At 45.9% G+C, this 21788-nt stretch overlaps 1 protein-coding gene across 2 annotated transcripts in view; it reads left to right on the top strand.

Moving 5' to 3' along the window:
• The window catches only part of ahr2 (aryl hydrocarbon receptor 2), a 65170-nt gene that overhangs the window by 13524 nt on the left and 29858 nt on the right, over nucleotides 1-21788 (top strand). Inside the window, exon 1 of one of the 2 annotated variants that reach the window (XM_083685202.1) lies at nucleotides 19253-19379. The exons of the other annotated variant lie outside the window; for it this stretch is intronic. The gene's annotated coding sequence lies outside the window, so the exon portion shown is untranslated. Of the gene's footprint in view, nucleotides 1-19252; nucleotides 19380-21788 lie in introns of those variants that run through there. 2 annotated transcript variants of the gene reach the window in all.

Consider the following 21788-nt stretch of genomic DNA (forward strand, 5'->3'; position numbering starts at 1 on the left):
CATGCCCTCGTCTCCTGACAGAGTGTTATCTGTATCATCTCTGGGCCAGCTCCTTCTGAGTGTCTGGAGCCCAGAACACAGCATGTCTGTTGTCTGGCCATATATATGTGGTGTCACATGGGGATGATCTTTACTGACCCTGACTCAGGCAACTGTGTCAAATCACCATTTCCGCATTGCTGATATCAATTTTCTTTTTAAGAATAGGTGGATATATTTCAGGATCAAGTTCCATGATTGTTTTTGGGGGTAGGTGTGGCTGAGCTCCAGACTCCCTTGTAATATGAATCGACACGTTCAAGATGACTGTGTACCATTTTGTTCCTTTTTGACTGACACCACATAGCATAGCAACTGTCTGTTGTCTGATGCTATGCTATGTGGTGTGACATGGGGATGATCTTTACTGACCTTATTTTTAATGTCAGTCAAAAAGGAACAAAATGGTACACAGTCGTCTTGGAATTTAATCCTGAAATATATCGACTTGGGATTTATTCTCAATAAGGCATTTTAGTGATATCACGCAATGTGGAAATGGTGGTTGGACACAGTTTCATGAGTCGGGGTGAGTAAATATCATCTCCATGCTGCATGTGACACCACATATATGTGTTCAGACAACAGACAGGCTGTTTACTAAGGCCCAGACACCCAGAAGGAGGCCTAGAGATCCAGATCCAGGTCTTTGTCAGGAGACAGGGTGCTAGTGGGGTCTGGGGTGTCAGGACGTTCATGAGGATCACATGGATCATCCCCCTGTTGCCACAGACCCCAGCATGTGCCTGTTGCCGTGCAGTCATATGCATTGGTTTTGGCAATCGACAAAAACACTGAAGTACCTCTGTGTTAGTTGGTATGCTTGTCAGTATCCTCTGTCTTCTCCCCACCCCTCCTCTCTTCCTCTCTCTCTCTCTTTGTGACCTGTATCCTTCTCTCTTTCTCTCTCTCTATTCTATCTCTCTTTCCCCCCCAACTCTTGTCTCTGCCTCTGGCTGCCTCTGGGCTGTGTCTGATCTGTGTGAAGCTTGAAGCTTATTTATGGTCTGTGTCTGAGGCTGTGGGGCCTAGAGAGCTCCTAAGCATGGCGGCACAATGTGATGGCTCCACTGGGGCTGGAGTCAGCTGGGATGGTGGTGGACACACAGAGGGTTGGTAAGCCCAGTCTCATTATTGCTCTAATATAAAGAGCTCTATTATTTCTCCGTAAATTCCCCTCTCTGCTCTCCCCCTCTCCCTCACTGTATCCTCTTCTAGGCGCCTGTGTTGTTACACCCCCCACTGCCCCACCCCCACCACCATGACTTTCCCAGATGTTTTCCAGTTGAAAAAGTCATGGGATTTGGGATTTGGGTTGGGTAACAGCGCAGGTCTCTAACACACCCCAGCAGAGGACAGCTGGCTCCTTGTGGGACAGCAGTAACGTAGGCTACTCAGGCAATCACCTTTGACCTTTACCTGCTAATCAGTCACAAGGTCATACTAAGGTTAGATCATAGCACATTTCATGTGACATTTCAGTCAAGAAAATGTGCAGAGTTTCCCTTCTCCAACATGTACGTGTGAATGACATTTTTGTATTTTGTTATGATGAACAGAAACATGTTTTGGGTGTTTTGTCGATTGACAGGTGGTTAGGAGGCATTGACAGAGCAACATGGAACTCAGTGCTGGTGTTGAGTGTTGTGGATGTTGGTAAGAAAACGCAAGGGTGGACTGACTCAGTTAGGTCAGGTAGGTGGAGCATAGCTGTAAGGGTGTAAAGCTGTAGATGGAACTGAACTGAACACACTATTCACTGAATTGTGAATAATATGACACACTTCCCCTAAACCCCAGAGCAACCACAATATGACATCAGGAATGATCTTAATAACCAGTGGTGAACATAACTATTTTATCTTCAGCTATTTTACCGGCAGTAGTATACCAAAGCATTTACCGTAGCCAATATTTGTACTACAGTATATTGTATCTGTAATGCTGTCTTATCTTAAATGCCAAACATGAATGTACTTGTATCTTCAAGAGAAAGAAGACTGATACCAAAGATACGGTATGGAGGGAAGTTACACAGATTCATTATTTACAGGTGTTATGATGTCAAAACCTCAGGTTAAAGGAATGCTTTCACATGTTCATGCTCAGATGACGGACTCCTAACATTTGACCCATTTCCCCATTTCTCTTTATTGTTGTTGTTGTTGTCATCGAGATCATCTACTCTAAGGTCTTTTTTTCCCATTGAAAGAGATATGCATTCTCTATAGTGTCCAATCACAGACTGTCTGGTTATGGGCTGTGTTAGAGGGTCCTACCATGCTCCATGGGTCTCTGTGATGCCAGTGTAACTAGCATGAGTCAGCGGGGTGAGCACAGCAGAGTAGTGTCTTGACATGTTTAGTAGGGAAGTGTTTGACGTAGACACACACTGAGGAAGGCTGCACAGTGCTCCAGGACACAACATTGTGTGGAATGTGGAGGAGACACAGACAGAGAGGAATGAGCGCTGGAGACATTAGTGGTGACCTCTCACCTCATCTGAGGTACCTCCCAGGCTCTAAGGCTCAGGGCTTACACCTGTAACTCTGACACCCAGGTCAATGTACAGTTAATGCAGAGCTTAAGTTCAATCAGTCAATGGAAGTGTACATGGAATGTGGTTCTCAATACATGTATTTGAGTCACTGGCCAAGTTTAAACAGAGTTTTGAAATCTCAACTAGACAAATATGGCCAAATAAAGCTTTTAGATCTTGGAAGGTTTGGTTGATGCTGCCAGTAGAATGGCCGTCTCTCCTTGATGTTACCAGACTGAGCCTCCTCACCCAAGCTCTCCTCCTCTTGTCAGCTTGTAGGGTCTGCTTGTCTGCCCAAGAGGACAGAGTTATGGGAGGCCCAAGGTGCTGCTCCACTTGTTCTTGTCCAACCTGCTCACCCCGAGATAAGGATGCATGTTCTGACTGTTCATGCCACAGAAAACAACCAATGTTTATGTATGCTTTACGTATGCCTCCATCGGCCATGAGGGGAACTGTCGATGCTGAGTGGTGGAGGCATGAACTGCCCGACTTGCAACCCAAACGTCGCTGGTTCGAATCGTACTTGGGACACTACTTTTTTGTGCTAATTCCTGCTAATATTTGCTAATGCTTTCCCCTAACAACTTCCCCTAACTTTAACCACTCAAAGTTAATGCCTAATACTGCTTAACCGCCACACATGTCACAATTCACATGGTCAACCATACGTTAAACGTAGGTCGTATTCTGAGGCATGAACAATCGGAACATTCTTACCTATGGGCAATGAGATCAGATTGTCTTGTCATGCAGACTCTTCTGTTGTTTTTCAAATGAGAGAGGAGTTCTCTCTTTGGGGACATTCATGGCTTTGTCCCTGTTGTCTCATTGCTGGTGATGAGAACCCTTTCAACTTTTGCTCTCTTCAACTTGTAGCTTCTTTTCAAGTTGTCTGGGAAATATGACTAAAGCCTGCACTTTTTTCTTGAACATTTATTTTCCTGGTTGTTCATCCATTGTCTTCCTAAAAGAAAGTGATCCAGCTTCTCCATTGTTGATAGGAAAAAAGAGCTAGCTTGTTTCAGAGGGATGTAGAACATCAATATTTGTATTGGCGAGAGTCATTAATGCTAACGTAATGGCCTTTGGAAAGTTATAACAGAAACTGGAAGGAGGAGACTCCAAGCAATGGAACAAGTGATTGGCCAGGGCTTGAGCACTGAGATGAACATGAGATTTAAAGCATGAGGTTGGGGCCTTGACCTGCATGTTGACCTGACCTGGCCAGCAGCTGACAAGGACAGGCTCACTTGACCTTTGTTTGACCTTGTATAACCTCTGAGGTATTCTTTAGATTGTATCTATGAACCTCCTCAACCCTTTCTGAGAACTCATTCTAGAGACAGTAGGACTCATCTTAGACCCCATCACCCCACCACCACCCACCCCCACTGTGCCCTTTTCGGGAAACACCACCTGCCCTTCCATAAGTCTGTGCATAGCCCTGCTCAAATGGACTTTCAGTAGATGACAGTACACATTTAAAGCCACCCGAGTATGTATTTTAAATTCACATGTAGTGCTTGGTGTAACTGGAGAGAAACTGCTGTGTTTGTGATACGGTCGAGTGACCATGTGACAGATTCCTAAGCCCTGGCACATTGCCAGCAATGTAACTTAAGGGGATTGGCTGGCCTTAACTTAAACAGACGACAGGGAAAACATAGAAAGAGACTGACAGAAAGGATTAGTTAGGACCCTGACAAAGTTTAGATGTGGGTGTGCAGTGTGAGTGGAATTCTAACTAGAGATCTGTGCGCATAACTCGAATCATTGCACAAAAGATTTACGCAAATGTTGGAGTTAGGCGCTCGGATCTCGTGTCAGGATTCCACCCTCAGTGAATAAGGTTAGGGTTAGGGTGACTTGGTCCTTTTTCTAACTACTCCATACTCCATATACTGTACAATGTAAGTCACTTTGTTTTGTCTTGTGCCAAAACTGAAGACAAAACTTAGATCTTCCTGTAGGCTACAGAGGGCGGCGTTAAATGTTCTATACATCCATACAGGAGGTAGCAGTATGAGCAGTCACACAGCAACCGTGGGGTAAATGACAGCTGCCACACACTCCTGTGAGAAACTTAAAAACTGTGAGAAACTTAAAAACTTAAAACTGAGTTTTAAGGGTTTTTCTTCATTTTTGTGAGTTATACAGTTACTACTGAGTACCCAACCCAACGTAGGGCTAACTTAGAGTAGCGCTAGCATCAGCTAGCATGGCTGTCCGGGACCATCAGCACACCCTCAGAAGAGCAACCCAGTCAAAACAGCACCCAGCTGCTCAAGTAGGAACATGACCAAGCATCCCTTAAAGATCCATTGTACCCCCAGGACAGAAAAGCCATACAACTAAAGAGCGTGTAGTTGTTGCTTGGATTTGATTCTGCGTTGTCTTTTTTTAATCACTCAGTTTGTAAATCATTGGTCGGTGACACCTGTGTCGAATTGGCGGTGAAATGTCACTATGGTCATATTATCACTATAGTTGTTATTTGTATTGTGGTGTCACTGTAATTTTGAGTCATACAGTGAAATAAATAATGAGCTTGGTTTAGTTCTTAGAAAACAGCTTTAATCTGTTTGCGACTGTGACTAATGTTTAAGTCAGTTTGTTGTAACACTGTTGATTTAAATCCCACAGCCTTGACCAAAATGATAGTGTTTTTCCCCACCTAACAGCTTGTTTGTTTTGCTGTATCTCACAGTTGCAAAACAATGGATTGCTTTAGGTATTTGTCTGCCCTCATAGGTTTGAATTTTACTTAGCCAAGAGACAAAAGGTGAGTAGAAGAAAAAGAGGAACAAAAATGAATGAGAGAATAAGAGAAGGAGGGAGTGAGAGATGTGAAAGAGAGGTAAAGCTCAGCACAGGGAACACAACACGTCCTCCTCCCTGCTGCTCCTCACGCTCTCCCGTCATTCCACCTTAAGACTTGGGCCTTTTCCAACCTAGGTTTTAGAGTGCCTGCAAAGCATGTTTTTTCCTTCTAGCAGTATTGGGAGATCTCATATGTATGGGAGCGGAGGGAACAGGGAATTGTGGGTCGCTGAAGGGGGCCAGGGTGTGAATCATTGCTACACTCCCCATAATTTTTGATGCATGAGTTCAACTTTGGCAAAACGAGAGGAAACAGAAACCTTTCTCGCTGAAGGACAGCTGTTTTACGTTTTTATAAACCTCACTGTTCCCTGTTGTAACCCCTACTGCATATTAACAACCCCGGAACAGATAGGGTATATGAAATAGCATTTTCTTATGAAATTGCCTTTTTTTTTTAATTTAATACAATTCTTCTGAAAGATACAAGGCTGTCATAGATGGCTTGTTTTACAATGTGTTGTGAGAACAGTGCAGTTAAAGGATAATAATATTTGAATTTCTGCAGCTTTAACTTTGATGTGCGGCACACAGTGTGGAACTCACCAACGGAGCCTGTTCTCCTCAGTAATCAAGGAAAACCTGTAAAACATGTTGAGTAATCTCCTTTATGTATACAGGAAGCTCTCTTTGTTCAGACAAAAAGGATCAGAGGAAGTGAGGCTGAACAGGAATGCCAGTGGCCTGTGCCTGAACGCAAGGTGCCTGCTAACCTCTGCTCCAGCTCCTGCCCCTCAGGCTGCCTAGGGAGAGACTAGGGTCACAGGCAGGAAGTGACAGGCTCATCATTCAGGAATGGACTGGACAAGACTGGGCTGGACTAGTTGGCGATATCCAAATGTTCTTTTTCACAATATTACTACTTAAGAAAATATGTCACAATAGATGATCATAGTTAATTGCTGAAGTATGGTGGACACATGCCAGCATGCACAAAATGGACTGAACTGCAGTGGAAAGAGTATATGACTGGTGTTGTAAATAGTCTGATGAAATAAAGAGACATGTTTTCACTGCTAGATGTGCTTTGCCTTGCAAAAAAGCCGGATACTGTACTTGCAGTTGTGCACCCATCTGGTGTAAGAGAACAATATCACAATATGCGAAACATATCACAATATTCGTTCATATCTAATATCGGCCCAACCCAAGGCTTGTGTGGCTGCAGACTGTAGCTTTTCTACAGTTTCATTTCATTTCCAGATTTCCAACAGTTCATAGCAGTAAAGCATGGTGTTGTCATGTAATTGCATACTGTAAACTGCATTGAAAAGACAGAGAGAATGTACTGTGGCACAAATGAAGGTAACAGGTATTCACTGTTTTGTACGTTAACACAAATCAACGTCTCATTAGCACCAATGGTGTCTGTGATCCCTCAGGATATCCACTTCTCTAAAAAATAACATATTTTCCCACCAACCCTCACTTAATTTGTGAAAACAGCAACAGGTTTCTCTGTAAAAGACAACACAAATGGAATGCAGAGAGCACTGGCACAGAGTAGTCTTGATTCGTAGCTGCAGGCACTATCTAGTGTTTCTAGGAGGAAAAAGCTGTTTCCTGATTCACTTTCTTGCTTCATGACAAGATTGTTTGTGCAATAGTTTACAAGTATCTGCATTTTGCGAGTTTTGTTTTTCAGCAAATATAAGTCGTTGTCACACATTTTTTGAGTGTCATCTTTCATTTGAAGTCTCTCTAAATATCTGACAGAGTGTCACGAGCAACCTTTTCGAATGTTGTTGCATGAGGGCCTCTTACCATCTGCCTGCTGTCACACCCTCGGTATCATGAACACAAAATGGCTGCACAGTTCAAGTTACACACACCGCTGTGGCAGAGACAGATAAACATGCTACACCGGGTTCAATGTACAGTATCCCCCTGCAGAACTGTCATCAAGACATTAAAATGATTGGGTTTTATGGTGGTGGTGGAAAATTACTGGCAGGCACTCCCCGCCCCCGGAGTTATGAATGAACGTTTACACAGACTAGGCTGTGTGGGTCATTAGAATAAAGAGGTGGATACCTGTGAGGTGAATCAGCATGTCTCGTCAGAATCCATTGTTTATTCTATCTGCATCGCCTCTGGTCTATGTCTCTCTCTTTATCATTGTGTTTCTTTCACAGAGCATCACTAACACCTTTGAAGTGAACAGTAAAAAGCCTTTTGGAGCAGAATTCCCCAATATGTTGATTTTAGACACTCCTAATCTGTGAAATCTTAGTCATAATTAATAGGGAAATGTATGACTAATACTACAAATATTTTAACCAGGCTACTTTTTACTAGGTCATGATCATTTGCGAGATACGAGATAGATCAGTGCAGACGGAGACAATGGGGGTATATTGTGTAACTGTGAAGAGGCTTGTTTGACAAAGATGAAGGTTGTGAAACTATTCCACACTCCCTCACTACAGTATGTCTGAAGAAATAACCCTGTTCATGATGAAACTCAAACTTGAACCAAAAACAACATTTCCCCAAAGCAAGGAGCGTGAGAGCATGCTGGAGGAACAAGAAAAAAACTCCAGCAGCTCCAGTATAACATTCGTGTTGTAAGTCTGACAGATACTGGGAAAGTGTGTCTTCACACGTCCGACAGAGACGCTTGCTTTGGCCCCAGCCGACGTTTCCGCTCTGCCTGGACAGCAGAATCACTCTGGACGCCCGTACAGGTCCGCTCTTCCTGTCTTCTCCAAACCCTGCTCTGTGTTTTCCCTCCCCTGTCCTCAGTTTTACGTTCCCCCTCAGACCCGTGTGGCGTAGCAGGCTGTTTTTATCGGTGCTGTGAGGCACACAGGAAGAGATAGGCTCTCTTTCCTCTTGGCAGCAGCGCCTCCCCCGGGAGGGCGGGCTTGCGTGAGAGCGCGGCTGAGGATCTGTCAGCAGAGCGAGGGGGGGGCTGTCAAGGTCTCCGGTATTAGCGCCAGGATTGTTTCCCCCCGCGGGACGAGGTGCCCTTGTCTGTCAGCGCAGCGCTTGGGTGTTGGTGTCAGAATCCAAGAGGCCCTTTCAGCAACGGTTGGTAGGGTGGGGTTGGGGGGGGGCAGAGAGAGAGAGAAGGGGGGGGTGGGGGGGGGGGTAATTTTCCTCCATAGACAGGACCTGACACCCACACACTCCTGGTGTGTTATCCTCCCCTCACCCCCCAAACAAAATGTCGCCACTATTCTATTTGATTGCTTCATTACACTTTAGCCCCACTGATTGCTGCAGGAATCCAAGGCTAGCCGTGGATATTAGAGCCCAATCCAAATGCTTCCTCAGGATATGTTCTGAAACGTCTTTGATCAGCTGCAGACCGGTGTCTGTGTCTCTTCCTGATAGTTTTTGATAGATGAATAATTGCTGCTTTCTTTGATATCTGGATGAAACAGGCTAGTCAGACATGAGTGAGTGGTAGAGAGAGGACATGTAATGGAACACCAGAGATGCCTGGCTAGGGATTCAGAGAGGGTTGCAGACATGGCATTAGATCCCAACACCAGCCAGTGTGTGTGTATGTGTGTGTATGTGCGTGCGTGCATGCATACATGTGTGTGTATGTGTGTGTGAGGAAACTTCTGTTTCTGCAATACTACTCAAGTGATACTAACCTCTCTCTAACCTTAAACCGATCTAACCCCAAACCAAACCCTCAACACTAACCATAACTTCATCTGAACCTTGATAACCCCTGCTTTGAAAACGGTTCTATACTAAGACAATTTAGAAAGTTTTTTTTTTTACCATAACGTAATTTGACCATAACTGCCTGACGCAGTATTTACTTTGAATGTACTTTGTACTTTGAATATTATCTTATCAGTGTAATTTGTTTTATATGCTCACTGGGGGCGGGGGGGCATGCGCTCTGCATGCATAGTGGGCGTGTGTGGCTGGGAAAGACAACGCTAAACAATCGCACACGTGGCGTTGACAAGAAGGAGGAAAGAGAAGGATGGAAGACGCAAGTGTCGATGCTGGCCGTCCTCAGCTTGTTGATAAATAAGATGCCACCAGTGAAATCTGGCATTACTTTGCTTATAGAGCCAATAATGACGGCAAGCCAACGAAATCACAAAGCCTGTTTGTAAAAGATGTTACAAGGCCATGCGGTCAAAGGGAGGCAACATGTCACATTTAGCCAAGCATCTTTCGACCTCTTCAAGGAGTTCAAATCATGGCAGGTCAGCGAATAGGCCTGATAGCTAAGGAAATGAAAGTAAGAATTTCCATGTTCTGTTATTTAATAGGATATTCTTTTACTTTGCCTGATGTTTTTTTGGTTGCCGTGGTATCGTTTAAGAATCTAAATTGTGGTACTTAAGCTGGTATTGGTATCAAAGTCAAAATGTTGGTATCATGACAACACTAGTGTGAATATGAAGGCTTATATAAATATTGGACTCATTACCCCGCAGTAATGTCCTTCAAGCTGATTATTTCAGATGTCCTGTCCATATTGTAGACACACCATAGAGAGAATGATTCAGCTGTAGAAACCTAGCTAGCTCAGTTTAAATGAGGTACCCACCACCACCACACGCACACACACACGCACACATATACACAAACACACACACACACACATATACACAACACACACACACACACACACACACACACACACACACACACACACACACACACACACACACATACATACACACAGTTCAAGGCAGGTGCTCCAAGCTACCTTAAAGGCGTAGCTAGCGGCAGCTGCATTCCCTCCTCCTGGCCGGGCAGAGAGGGGTTAACAGGCTGCTTCATTGTGCGTAGAGAGATTACACAACCCCACCATTGTTTTGATGTTCTTGCCCGTGGCGAGGAGGGCCAGTGCGAGCTGTTTCCCAACATGTCTGCGCGTCGAAAGGCGCAGGCTCCGCTTTCAAGTGCAGGCCCAAATATGTAAACAGGATACCCTGCGCCGTGAGAGAAGAAAGAAGAGGCATGGAATCATTACAACTTAAAAGACAAGACTGGGACCCAGAAATAAGCATCTACCCCCCCCTCCCCCCTGCTCTTCTCTACTACAGTACAAGCAAACAACCCCAGTACTCCACTCTGACAGAAAGAAGACTTTTGTTGATTATATGGTTTTAATTATATTTTTTTGTATCCTAATTTAATTCAGGCAGCAGCTGAAGCAGCTCTTGAATCAATCAATGACCAGCTGGTCCACAATTATAAGCTGGTGTGGCGTAAAAGTATATTTTGCCCCGTGTTTATTTTTAGGGGCCAGTTTCGATGGCTAAATAAAACCTCCCCTGTGGGGGGATGTGTGACATTCTTATTCAACATGGATGGAGAGGTGTAACTGCCAGAATGTTAGAGTACATTTGACTCCTAGCTTTATGCAAATTCGATTCTGTGTCATTCCAAGTTAAATTAAACCAGTCGTGTGTGGTACGGTTCTAAACAGGCTGTTGTACACATGAAAAGTGCAAAGCAACAAAACAAGGTGCACAGGACACAATGGCACGGGGAGATATAGATGAATTGAACAGAGTGCAGGCTTGTGTGCTCTCTGCCTGTTTTTAAGGAGAATGATCGGTCTCTCTCTCTCTCGTAGCTGCCCGGGGATGGAATGAGGGAGGGATAGAGGGAAAGAGGAAGGGAGAAATGGAAAGAGGGAGGGAAGTGGTTGAGGGAGTCATGGTACTTTTCTTGGGCTGTGTATCCCCTCTCCCATTGGCTGCCTTTATCTCTGACGGCACAGTGTATACACTACTTCCCCAGACCCTGCGTGCAAGGAACAATCTGCGGGCTGGATCTACTGGAACTAAATGTTTTCAGATTAAGATAATATCCCTCTGCATAGCTGGCGTGTTTTCACTTCTCTCTTTCCACCCCCCCCCCCCCCCATTTTTCTCCTTCTCTCTCACCTTCTATTTTTACCCCTCCCCTCCCCCCCCCCCGCGCCCCCTATTTATCTCAACCCACTCCCTCTCTTTCTTCCATTGTTCTTTCTCTCTTTTTGCCTCTTTTGCTCTCTCTCTCTTTGTTTGTCCATTAAGTGGTGCTATTTCAAGAAATGGAAAGCAAACACGTTCAAAGACATCCTAGATGAATGCGTGCTTGCGTTGTAAGCAAACAGCGACGATCTCAGTCGTCCCCAGTGTAGCAGTCTGTTAGTGGTCTGCTCAAAGACGTCTAAATAGGGTACATGTGTCTCCTGTGATCGCTCTGTGTTTAACACAGCGGGCTTTGATAGAGCTCTGTTAAACTTGACAGTCTTTGATTCATGTGGTGTTTAAACTTCAACCAATAGCCTATCAGAGATCAGACTAACTGGATCTATTCTTAGTTGTTCTTATTTATCTTCTTCTCTTCCGTGTCCCTGACGCCATCCTTTAGTTTTTCCGCTCACTACGACTGGTAAGCCTTTTTGTAAACCAGTGACCCTAAGATTGATGTTTATCTCGTTGACACGAAATACAGTTTTCACATTTACTTGTGACTTTTGGCACAGGTATGGAACGAAATGTCAAAGGATTCAACATTTTGAACTGTTCCAGAATACAATACATAACAATGGGTTAGCCTAAAGCTGACCCCCACCCTCCCTACACACATAGACACAGACACACACACACACACACACACACACACACACACACAGGTGAAGCCATCAGTGCACTGGCGCTGCTGCTGTGATGAGACCCTAGTGAGGAGGAGGAGGAGGAGGAGAGAGAGAGAGAGAGAGAGAGAGAGAGAGAGAGAGAGAGAGAGAGAGAGAGAGAGAGAGAGAGAGAGAGAGAGAGAGAGAGAGAGAGAGAGAGAGAGAGAGAGAGAGAGAGAGAGAGAGAGAAGGAAGCTGAGGGCCCAGTCATCCAGAAACTGGATCAACATCTCAGCAGCTGCTTAATTACAGTCAATAGCCAATGATAATCTTCCAGGGCTCGCCGTGGCAACCTGTTGTGTGGTGAACACACACACCCCCCTCCGCCCCTCCCGTCGCTCCATTCTCTCTCTCTCTGTCTCTCTATCTCTCTCTCTCTCTCTCTCCTTCCCTCTCCCTCTGCTTTCGATTTGAGTGGTTGTTATTTCCTATCTGGGAACCTGCAGAGTATCCGAGACAGGACCGTGAGGCCGTTTAGGACGACTCAAAACAGACCAGGTCAGCGTGTTCGGTCACATTCACTTCCTCTTTTTCCGGGAGGAGGAGGGCAGGCAGGGAGATCTGCTGAGCCTAGACGTGTATTTGCATTCCCACACTTATTTAAAGCAGTGTGGATTTGAATGTCTGGGAAGTCGGATAGGGTCTGGCTATTTAATTTTTTATTTAACCCTTATTTTAGCAGGGAGTCCCATTGAGACCAAAGTCTCTTTTACAAGGGAGCCCTGCAGACACACAGTTTACAACCATACATAATACACATCCAAAATTACAACATAATAAAACACAATCAAGAAAAACAAACACACTTTTCAACAAAGAGGTCCTCAATCAAAACTTTAAACTGCCCTAGCGGCACCAGAGCAACCAACTGAAATGTTCTCTGCAGATTGTTCCAGCAATGAGGTGCACCACAACTAAAAGCAGATTGACCCAATTTGGTGGAGACCCGACGAACCTCAAGAATTAACCAACTCTGAGAACCAGTTAGGGCATTGATGTTCTTGAGCACAAGCCCTCCTTCCTGGCCACGAAAGGCAGATGTTACAATGGCGGTTGATGCTGTCATATGACGGACGGCCGTCGCAACAGTTAGTGGCGGTTCGTGACACACAACACACATCCAACCTTATAGTTGATAGATTGCATAGAAACTGTGTGTGAACTGTGTAACGTGTATTGAGAGGCTTCAACCAGCTTCACTGGTTCATCTTCTGAGAATCATAGTAAAGGTGGTCTGTCTGCGTTGCTGTGCGTGTGTGTGCATGCGTGTGTGTGTGTGTGTGCGTGCGTGCGTGCGTGCGTGTGTGTGCTCTAATAACCTACTGTAGATAAATGAGGCCTTCCTGTGCAGGTTAGTGTTGTGGTCCAGTACTGTGCCCTACAGTCACAAGGCTGTTTCAGATTGATTTTACGGTGGGTTGTAAACAACCTGTTGCATTGTTTATACACAGATGTCTGAAGCTACTTCAGAAGCCAAGTGAATCAGGTGACAGGTCATGCTCGTGCATGAGGCGAATAGGCAAAAGGGATTTATTTGAAAACATGCTGTTTTCCATTCTGATTGTGGTCCTCTGTGGCCTCTGTGGCTCAGTTGGTAGAGCATGGCACTTAGGTTGTGGCTTTGATTCCTACTGGGACCATATATACTGAAATGTATGCACTCACTGTAATGTAAGTTGCTTTGGATAAAAGCGTCAGCTAAATGGTATATATATATATATATATATATATATATACCACTTTATTAGGTACACCTTGCTAGTACCGGGTTGGACCCCCTTTTGCCTTCAGAACTGCCTAAATTCTTTGTGGCATAGATTCAACAAGGTGCTGGAAACATTCCTCAGAGATTTTGGTCCATATTGACATGATAGCATCACGCAGTTGCTGCAGATTTGTCGGCTGCACATCCATGATGCGAATCTCCTGTTCCACCACATCCCAAAGGTGCTCTATTGGATTGAGATCTGGTGACTGTGGAGGCCATTGGAGTACAGTGAACTCATTGTCATGTTCAAGAAACCAGTTTGAGATGATGTGAGCTTTGTGACATGGTGCGTTATCCTGCTGGAAATAGCCATCAGAAGATGGGTATACTGTGGTCATAAAGGGATGGACATGGTCAGCAACAATACTCAGGTAGGCTGTGGCGATTAAACAATGCTCAATTGGTACTAAGGGGCCCAAAGTGTGTCAAGAAAATATCCCCCACACCATTACACCACCACCACCAACCTTTGAGTTACTGTTGCCTTTCTATCATCTCGAACCAGTGTGGCCGTTCTCCTCTGACCTCTGGCATCAACAAGGCATTTTCGCCCAGAGAACTGCCACTCACTGGATATTAGAGATGGTTGTGCGTGAAAATCCCAGTAGACCAGCAGTTTCTGAAATACTCAGTCCAGCCCGTCTGGCACCAACAACCATGCCACGTTCAAAGTCACTTAAATCACCTTTCTTCCCCATTCCGATGCTCGGTTTGAACTTCAGCAGGTCATCTTGACCATGTCTACATGCCTAAATGCATTGAGTTGCTGCCATGTGATTGGCTGATTAGATATTTGCAGTTACAAGCAGTTGAACAGGTGTACCTAATAAAGTGGCCAGTGAGTGTGTATATATATACACACATATATATATATATATATATATATATATATATATATATATATATATATATATATATATATATATATATATATGGGGGTATATATATATACACACACACACACACACACACACACACACATGTGCTTGTGGCATTACCAGCATGGATGAGCCACCGCAGGGGAACCTCCTGAGGAGCCACAGAGACCCTGAATCAGTAGAGAGAGCGCCTTCTCACCACACCACCAGCCTTGACACCACTTCCCCCTTACATCCCACAGCATCTGTCTCTCTCTCTCTCTCTCTCTCTCTCTCTCTGTCTCTGCTCTCTATGCTGTCTTTCTCCTTTCTCCTTCACCTTTCCCTCTCCTTAACGGAGTACGAATGACCTGTTTTATGTTGATGTTCATGTTTAGAATACCTGAGCATCCAAACTAAAGATAAAACAAACTTAAAATGGAGTTTCTAAGAAGCTGTCCCATGATGCTGTCTGTCTGTGGGAGGTTAGCATTTGAGGTCTGGGGTTTTCCCACAATGCAGAGGTTGGAAATTACATCTCACGTCACACTTAATCGGTGAGAGTTTAGCGATATCGGCCTACGCTTTGGTGATCCCTCACTTTTCAAATGAGCATGGGGATTACATGTCAAGTGGGGAAGCAATATGTGAGACACAAAAAACAAGCATGTAGCGCCGTAACATTGACATGAAAATTATGATATTTAGCTGCCAAACTTACCATTGTACTAATATTGAATAGTCTTCATTATGTTGTTTTCCCCATCATTTTCAGCTGCAGATAGCAGAACCTCTGCAGTCTGCTGACCATTCTGTCATTTGCAGCGGCAGATAGCAGAACCTCTGCATTCTGTCCTCTGCCCTACATTTCATAATCTTTAGTCTAGGTGACCTCATTGTGTGTGTGTGTGTGTGTGTGTGTGTGTGTGTGTGTGTGTGTGTGTGTGTGTGTGTGTGTGTGTCTCTCTCTCTCTCTCTCTTTCTCTCTCGCTCAATTTCACAGTGCTTCTTGCCTCTAGCCACGACCTGAAATGTTTTTTTTTTACATATTTAGCTTTCATAGCACAGGTGTTTGCATGATGGTGTCACATCCTTCCTGCTTATGCTGCCGAGTGAAACTGTCTGGCTGTTTAGACGACAACTAGAGCAACCTGCTCACCACGAGATACGGATGCACCACCCCGTCAACCTCCTTATGCGGCCTATCTTCTTCCCCTCCGTGTCATGCGTCAGCAGTTCCCCTCGCAGCTGATGGAGGACATAGGTCATATTCTGAGGCATGAACAATCAGAACATTCTTACGTATGGGCAATGAGATCAGGTGGTGCTAGAGTTGAGCTGGGTTGTTTCTGCCAGGAGGGGGACAATTTACATTTATGGCATTTAGCAGACGCTTTTATCCAAAACGACTTACAACAAATACATTTGTTTAAGTAAGTGAATCATCTATCCATCAGTCATCATATGCTCGGACCAGCAGCCATAGGCAGTCACAATGGTAGAAGAAGGAAAAATTACTTTTTTTGTGCAGGGGGGTAGAGGGGGTGAAGGGGTATTTAGGAGGGACCGTTAAGATGTAGCCTGAAGAGATGGGTCTCCAATCTACAGCGGAAGATTGGTAGTGACTCTGCAGTCATGACAGCAGTGGGAAGCTCGTTCCACCAGCGGGGCGCCAGGACAGTGAAAAGCCGTGACCGAGTAGTGCGGCTGCTGCATCCACGTAGAGGCGGCGGTGTCAGGTGGCCAGCCGATGTGGAAGGGACGAGACTGGGGAAGTATAACATAGTAAAAAAAAAAAAAAAAATTTAAACACAAACAAAAACATTAGTAATAATGTTGTCTGTTTATTTACACTAACGGATGGGTATTTGCATGAGTATCGACTTTGTTAATCTGTCACAACCTAAAAACATGTTCATATTCAAACCCAGTCAAGTCGTGTGAAAGCTCCTAGCATGTAGCTTTTCTTGTGTGAGTGAGATATGAGAGGAACAAATCGGTGTGTGTGTGAGTGAGTGGAGGAGGTGTGTGTGTGCGCGTGCATGCGTGTGTGTTTTTCTCAGCATGTAAACTGAGGGGTTTATGCATGGCCCCAGAGTCAGCCATCACAGCCAGAGCCTGAGCCAGCCAGGGGCCTCAGGGTAGACAGGGGGGCGGAGGGGTGGAGGGGAAGGTGGAGTGGAGGATTGGAAGGGCGGAGGGGTGGAGGGGTGGAGGATTGGTATTGAGAGGGCTGGAGGGGTAGACAGGAGGGTGGAGGGACGAAGAGGTGGAGGGGTGGAGGATTGGCGTTGAGAGGCGTGGAGGGGTAGACAGGGGGGTGGAGGGACGGAGAGGTGAAGGGGTGGAGGATTGGCGTTTGAGAGGGGTCCACCCTTATGAGACCGGCCAGCCTTCTGTTTCTCTGGCCAGAAGCAGGCGTGGCATGGAGGTGGGGCGGAGAGGGAGTCACCTGAGGTTGCATTCTGGGAACGTATTAATGGTTCAGTCCCTCCGGCGGCCCGATGCTCTCCAAACCACCGGCCCACATGGCCCCAACCGCTCCTAACAAACCTCCCAATCTGTTATTTTCCATCCACTCTTTCTCCCTCGTATTTTTCTCTTCTATATCCAATTTTAGCTGACCGCTTGGGCCTCCCTCTCCTTGCCTCCCCTCCCCCCTATCCCTCCCGGCTGGTAGAAGCAGGAGGGTTTTGGAGAGGGAAGGCAGCAGTATTTTTGGCGGGGGCCCACCCCGGCCGTCTGCTCTCTTCCAAGAAAGCCTTCGCCGTTGACTGACAGTAATTGGCACATGCGATGGGGGAAATGGCTGCCGAGCCAGTGGTGTTGCGTGTAAAGACTTTATTTAGTGAGAGAGGGAGAGAGATGGAGGGATAGAAAGAGAGAGGGAGAGAGAGAGGGAGAGAGAGAGAGTGAGTGTGAGAGAGAGAGAGAGAGTGAGCGAGAGAGAGAATGAGTGAAAGAAAGAGAGAGAGAGAGAGAGTGAGCATGCATGCTTGCGCGAGAGAGAGAGGGAGGGATAGAAAGAGAGAGGGAGAGAAAGATTTTATTTAGTGAGAGAGGGAGGGATAGAAAGAGAGAGGGAGAGAAAGATTTTATTTAGTGAGAGAGGGAGGGATAGAAAGCGAGAGAGAGGGAGGGAAATAAATAAATGGAGTGGGGTTGATGCATTGAAAGGGGAGGATTGGTATTGGCTTGCAGGGGGAAAGTGAGGAGTTGTTAGCCGTAGAGGTACAGGGGGGGTAATGGGGGATACCTGTGTACTGTATGTCAATGAAACAGTGGCACATACAGACTTCATCCCAGACTTGTAGTAGCCTGGGGTGGTCCAGTGGTCTAGCACCACAGCTTACAGTGTTAAACACGCGGCCTATGTTGGCATGGGTTCGAATCCCAGGCCCATGCCCTGCTGACATGCCCTCTTCTCCTGTCTTTCTCTCATATCTCTATCCAATACAAACTGGAAAAGAGAGTGTAGAACACTTTAAAAAAAATAACCTTTGAAGGGTGTCACGTCCAGTACTTTTGTGGGTCGCAGCAGTGTGTGTGAGTACGACCACCGACCCCCCCCTGACTCTCCAGGGCACTGTCAGGAGGCCTCGCTCACTTCTCCTCTTTTTCCTGCTTTTTAAAAAAATAAAAAAATCTTTTTTAGAGACTTTGAGGCCCGATCCATTTCAGCACAGAGCAGTTTGTTGACTCACGTCATCCTTATATAAACCATGGTGTTCTTGGCAAGCACAACATCGCTGTGAGTTTAAAATATTAAACACTCTTTTTATGTGTTCGAATGCAGAATACACTACATGTGCGTTTGTCTGTAGTGTGTGTGTGTGTGTGTGTGTGTGTGTGTGTGCGTGTGTGTGCGTCTCTGTGTGTGTGTGTGTGTGTGTGTGTGCCACGGTGCTCATCCTCTCCCTCATTCCTGCAGAGACCAGTTTCAAGTCTGATGTGTGTTTGTGTGTGTGTGTGTGTGCGTGTGTATGTGTGTGTGTGTGTGTGAGTCATCTTTCGTCATCAACACCGTATCGCCAGCTGCATTAAAGCCGCGGCCCTGCCTGGCACACCGCCAGCATTTCTCGAAACCTTATGGAAATTAATCAAGTAATGGAGTCATGTTTACATAAGCTAACTATCCCTCAGGCACATATCCACCACCCTCCACTAGACCACACCCCATTCCCCCCTGGGCTGAAGGGTGTTAGCATGATAGCATTACACGAGCCGGGCTTGAAAAGAACTGGCTCATCAGCTGAGTTGACAGCATTTGAAGGTGTCATGGCCTGCATGACTGTACGTGTGGCCCAGGGAGAGAGGACCGGGTCAGTGTTTCAAGACAAGGGCCCTGTGTGTGTGTGTGTGTGTGTGTGTGTGTGTGTGTGTGTGTGTGTGTCATCACCGGGATGAGAGTTGGATATGTTTCTGCTCAGACCCAGACAAGGGCCTGCAGGTGGAGAGAGACACTACTTCTGAGATCTCCATCTCCTCCACCCCCACCCCCCCCCCCCCCCCCCCCCACCCCTCCTTCTTTCTCTCCTTCTTTCCATCGTTTAGGAAGCAGCCAACTATGAGCTGTCAGGACTCAGCCAACTCCAGCAACAAGGAGCGGCTTTGTGTCTACCTGGATCTGCCTGGCTGGAAGCTGAGCTGGAGAGGTGGGGGGAGGGGCAGGCTCAGGTCTGTGTGTGGGGGTGTGTGTGGGTGTGTGTGTGTGTTTTGGGTGGCGAAGGACTGGGAGTAGGAGTGAGAGTGTGATATTGGAGGTGTTGAGTCAGATAGTGTGGCATTTGTGTGCCCCCAATGTGTGAGTCACATCAGTTGTTTGAGTGTGTGTGTGTGTGTGTGTGTGTGTGTTTTGGGTGGCGAAGGACTGGGAGTAGGAGTGAGAGTGTGATATTGGAGGTGTTGAGTCAGGTAGTGTGGCATTTGTGTGCCCCCAATGTGTGAGTCACATCAGTTGTTTGAATGTGTGTGTGTGTGTGTGTGTGTGTGTGTGTGTGTGCGTGTCTGTCCGTCCGTCTGTGTGTGTGTGTGTGTGTCTGTGTGCATGCAAGTGTTTGTGTGTGTGAGGGGAGTGAGAGTGAGTACAGAGACAGCTCTGCCCCGGACCCTCGCCTTCCTTGGCGTTGCGTGAGGAGAAAGCGTGCGAACTTTCAACCCTGGCAGCCAAGGCTGAGGTTTTGGGAAAGGGAGAGCGCAGGGGAGGGCGGAGGGGGGAAGGGGGTCGGGGGGGTCGGGGAGAAGTGTTTGGTTACACAGGGATATGGAGTTTGGTAATTAAGATCAGCAGGGAACCAAGCGGAGAAGCGGCTTGCCAAGACAAAGAGTGTGCTCTTATTTCAGGCTGCATTTTCCGCTTCAACCTGTGGTTGAGCAGGAGAGGGAGAGAGAGAGAGAGAGAGAGAGCGAAAGAGAGAGAGAGTGAGAGAGAGAGAGAGAGAGAGAGAGAGAGAGAGAAAGCAAAAAACGGAAGGGGGGTTATCAGAGGTAGGGAGGGCATAGTGGAAAAAAAGAACGAATAAATGGCTGAGGGAGAGGGGAAAGAAAAGAAATGTGGGAGAGAGAAAGAGAGAGAGAGAGAAAGAGACTGATCTTCTACCTGAAAAGAAACGAGGGAGAGAGAGAGAGGGGGGGGGGGGGGGGGCAAACAGAGAGTGAGAGTGAAAGAGTGACCTAAGTAGCCTTGCTGTAATGCCGTGCTGTGAAGTGATTTAGAACAGGAAACGACCCGCCAACCGATTCAACAGCTTCCAGAAATGTGACATTAGAGCTGAACAATGTAGCATTGGCTTATCAAAAGTGTTGTAAGCAAACACTAGATATTAACAGGCCTAGGATTTATGCTGAGAAACAGTTCCCTTGGCCAATGGATGCTTGGGAAGAAGGGTTTGGGAACGGCAGAGGGAGATGTGTGCGTGTGCTCATGCGTGTCAGTGTGTGTGTGTGTGTGTGTGTGTGTGTGCGTGTGCGTGTGTGTGTGTGTGCATGTGCTCCAACCCTCGTGTTCTTGCAAGTGTGATAGAGATGTCACGGACAAATGCTACTGAGCAGATCCAGGAATTGAACGCTGAAGAGGGGACGGTGGGTAGGGTCTGAGGGTAGAAGGTCAGTCTGATGAATGTGGACCCCTCTCTCTCCCTCTCTCTCTTTCTTTTTCTTGATCTCTCTCTCTTTTATTTCTCTCTCTCTTTTCTCTCTTTCTCTCTCTCTCTTTCACTTTCTCTATCTTTTCTCTCCTTTCTCTCTCTCTCTCTCTCTCTCTCTCTCTCTCTTTTGCTTTCTCTATCTTTTCTCTCCTTTCTCTCTCTCTCTCTCTTTCTCTCCAGTATATACAGTACTGTATATACAGTGCCCTGCGTATGTAATTGGACAGTGAAGCAGTTGTTCTTCTTTCAGCTCCACACTCCAAAAGTTTAGATTTGAAATGAAACATTACTGTGAGTTAACAGAGCTTTTATTTGAGGGTATTTGTGTTCATATTGGTTTCACCATTTAGAAAATACACTTTTTATGCATAGTCCCCCTATTTCAGGGTACCCAAAAGTAATGGGACAGATTTATTTTTATATTCAAATGTCCAAATTAAGCACTCATGTTTAGTATTTGGTCGACAATCCTTTGCATGCAATAACTACCTGAAGTCTGCAACCCATTGACCCCACCAGACACTGGGTATATTCTCTGGTGATGCTCTGCCAGGCCTGGACTGCAGCCATCTTCAGTAGTTGTTTGTTTTGAGGTCTTTTTGCCTAAAATCTTATCGTCAGGAAATTAAATGCATGTTCAATTGCATTTAAATCTGAAGATTGACTTGGCCAGTCAAGCAAGTTCTAGTGACAGCTATACATGCCTAAACCTTACACCCCATGCACCATGTTTCACAGATGAGGTGGTATGCTGTAAATCTTGGGCCTTTTTTCTCCAAACTTTAATCACTGGTCCATGATAATATTCATCTTATCTGTCCACAAGACCTTTTTCCAGATTTCTGCAGGCTTTTTGGGTATTTTTCAGCAAACTGTAACCTGACCATCCTTTTTGAGGATAACTAGTGGTTTTCACCTTGCAGTGGAGCATCTGTAGTTC

Source organism: Argentina silus, assembly GCF_951799395.1.
Source record: "Argentina silus genome assembly, chromosome: 14".
In the NCBI taxonomy this organism is placed as follows: domain Eukaryota; kingdom Metazoa; phylum Chordata; class Actinopteri; order Argentiniformes; family Argentinidae; genus Argentina; species Argentina silus.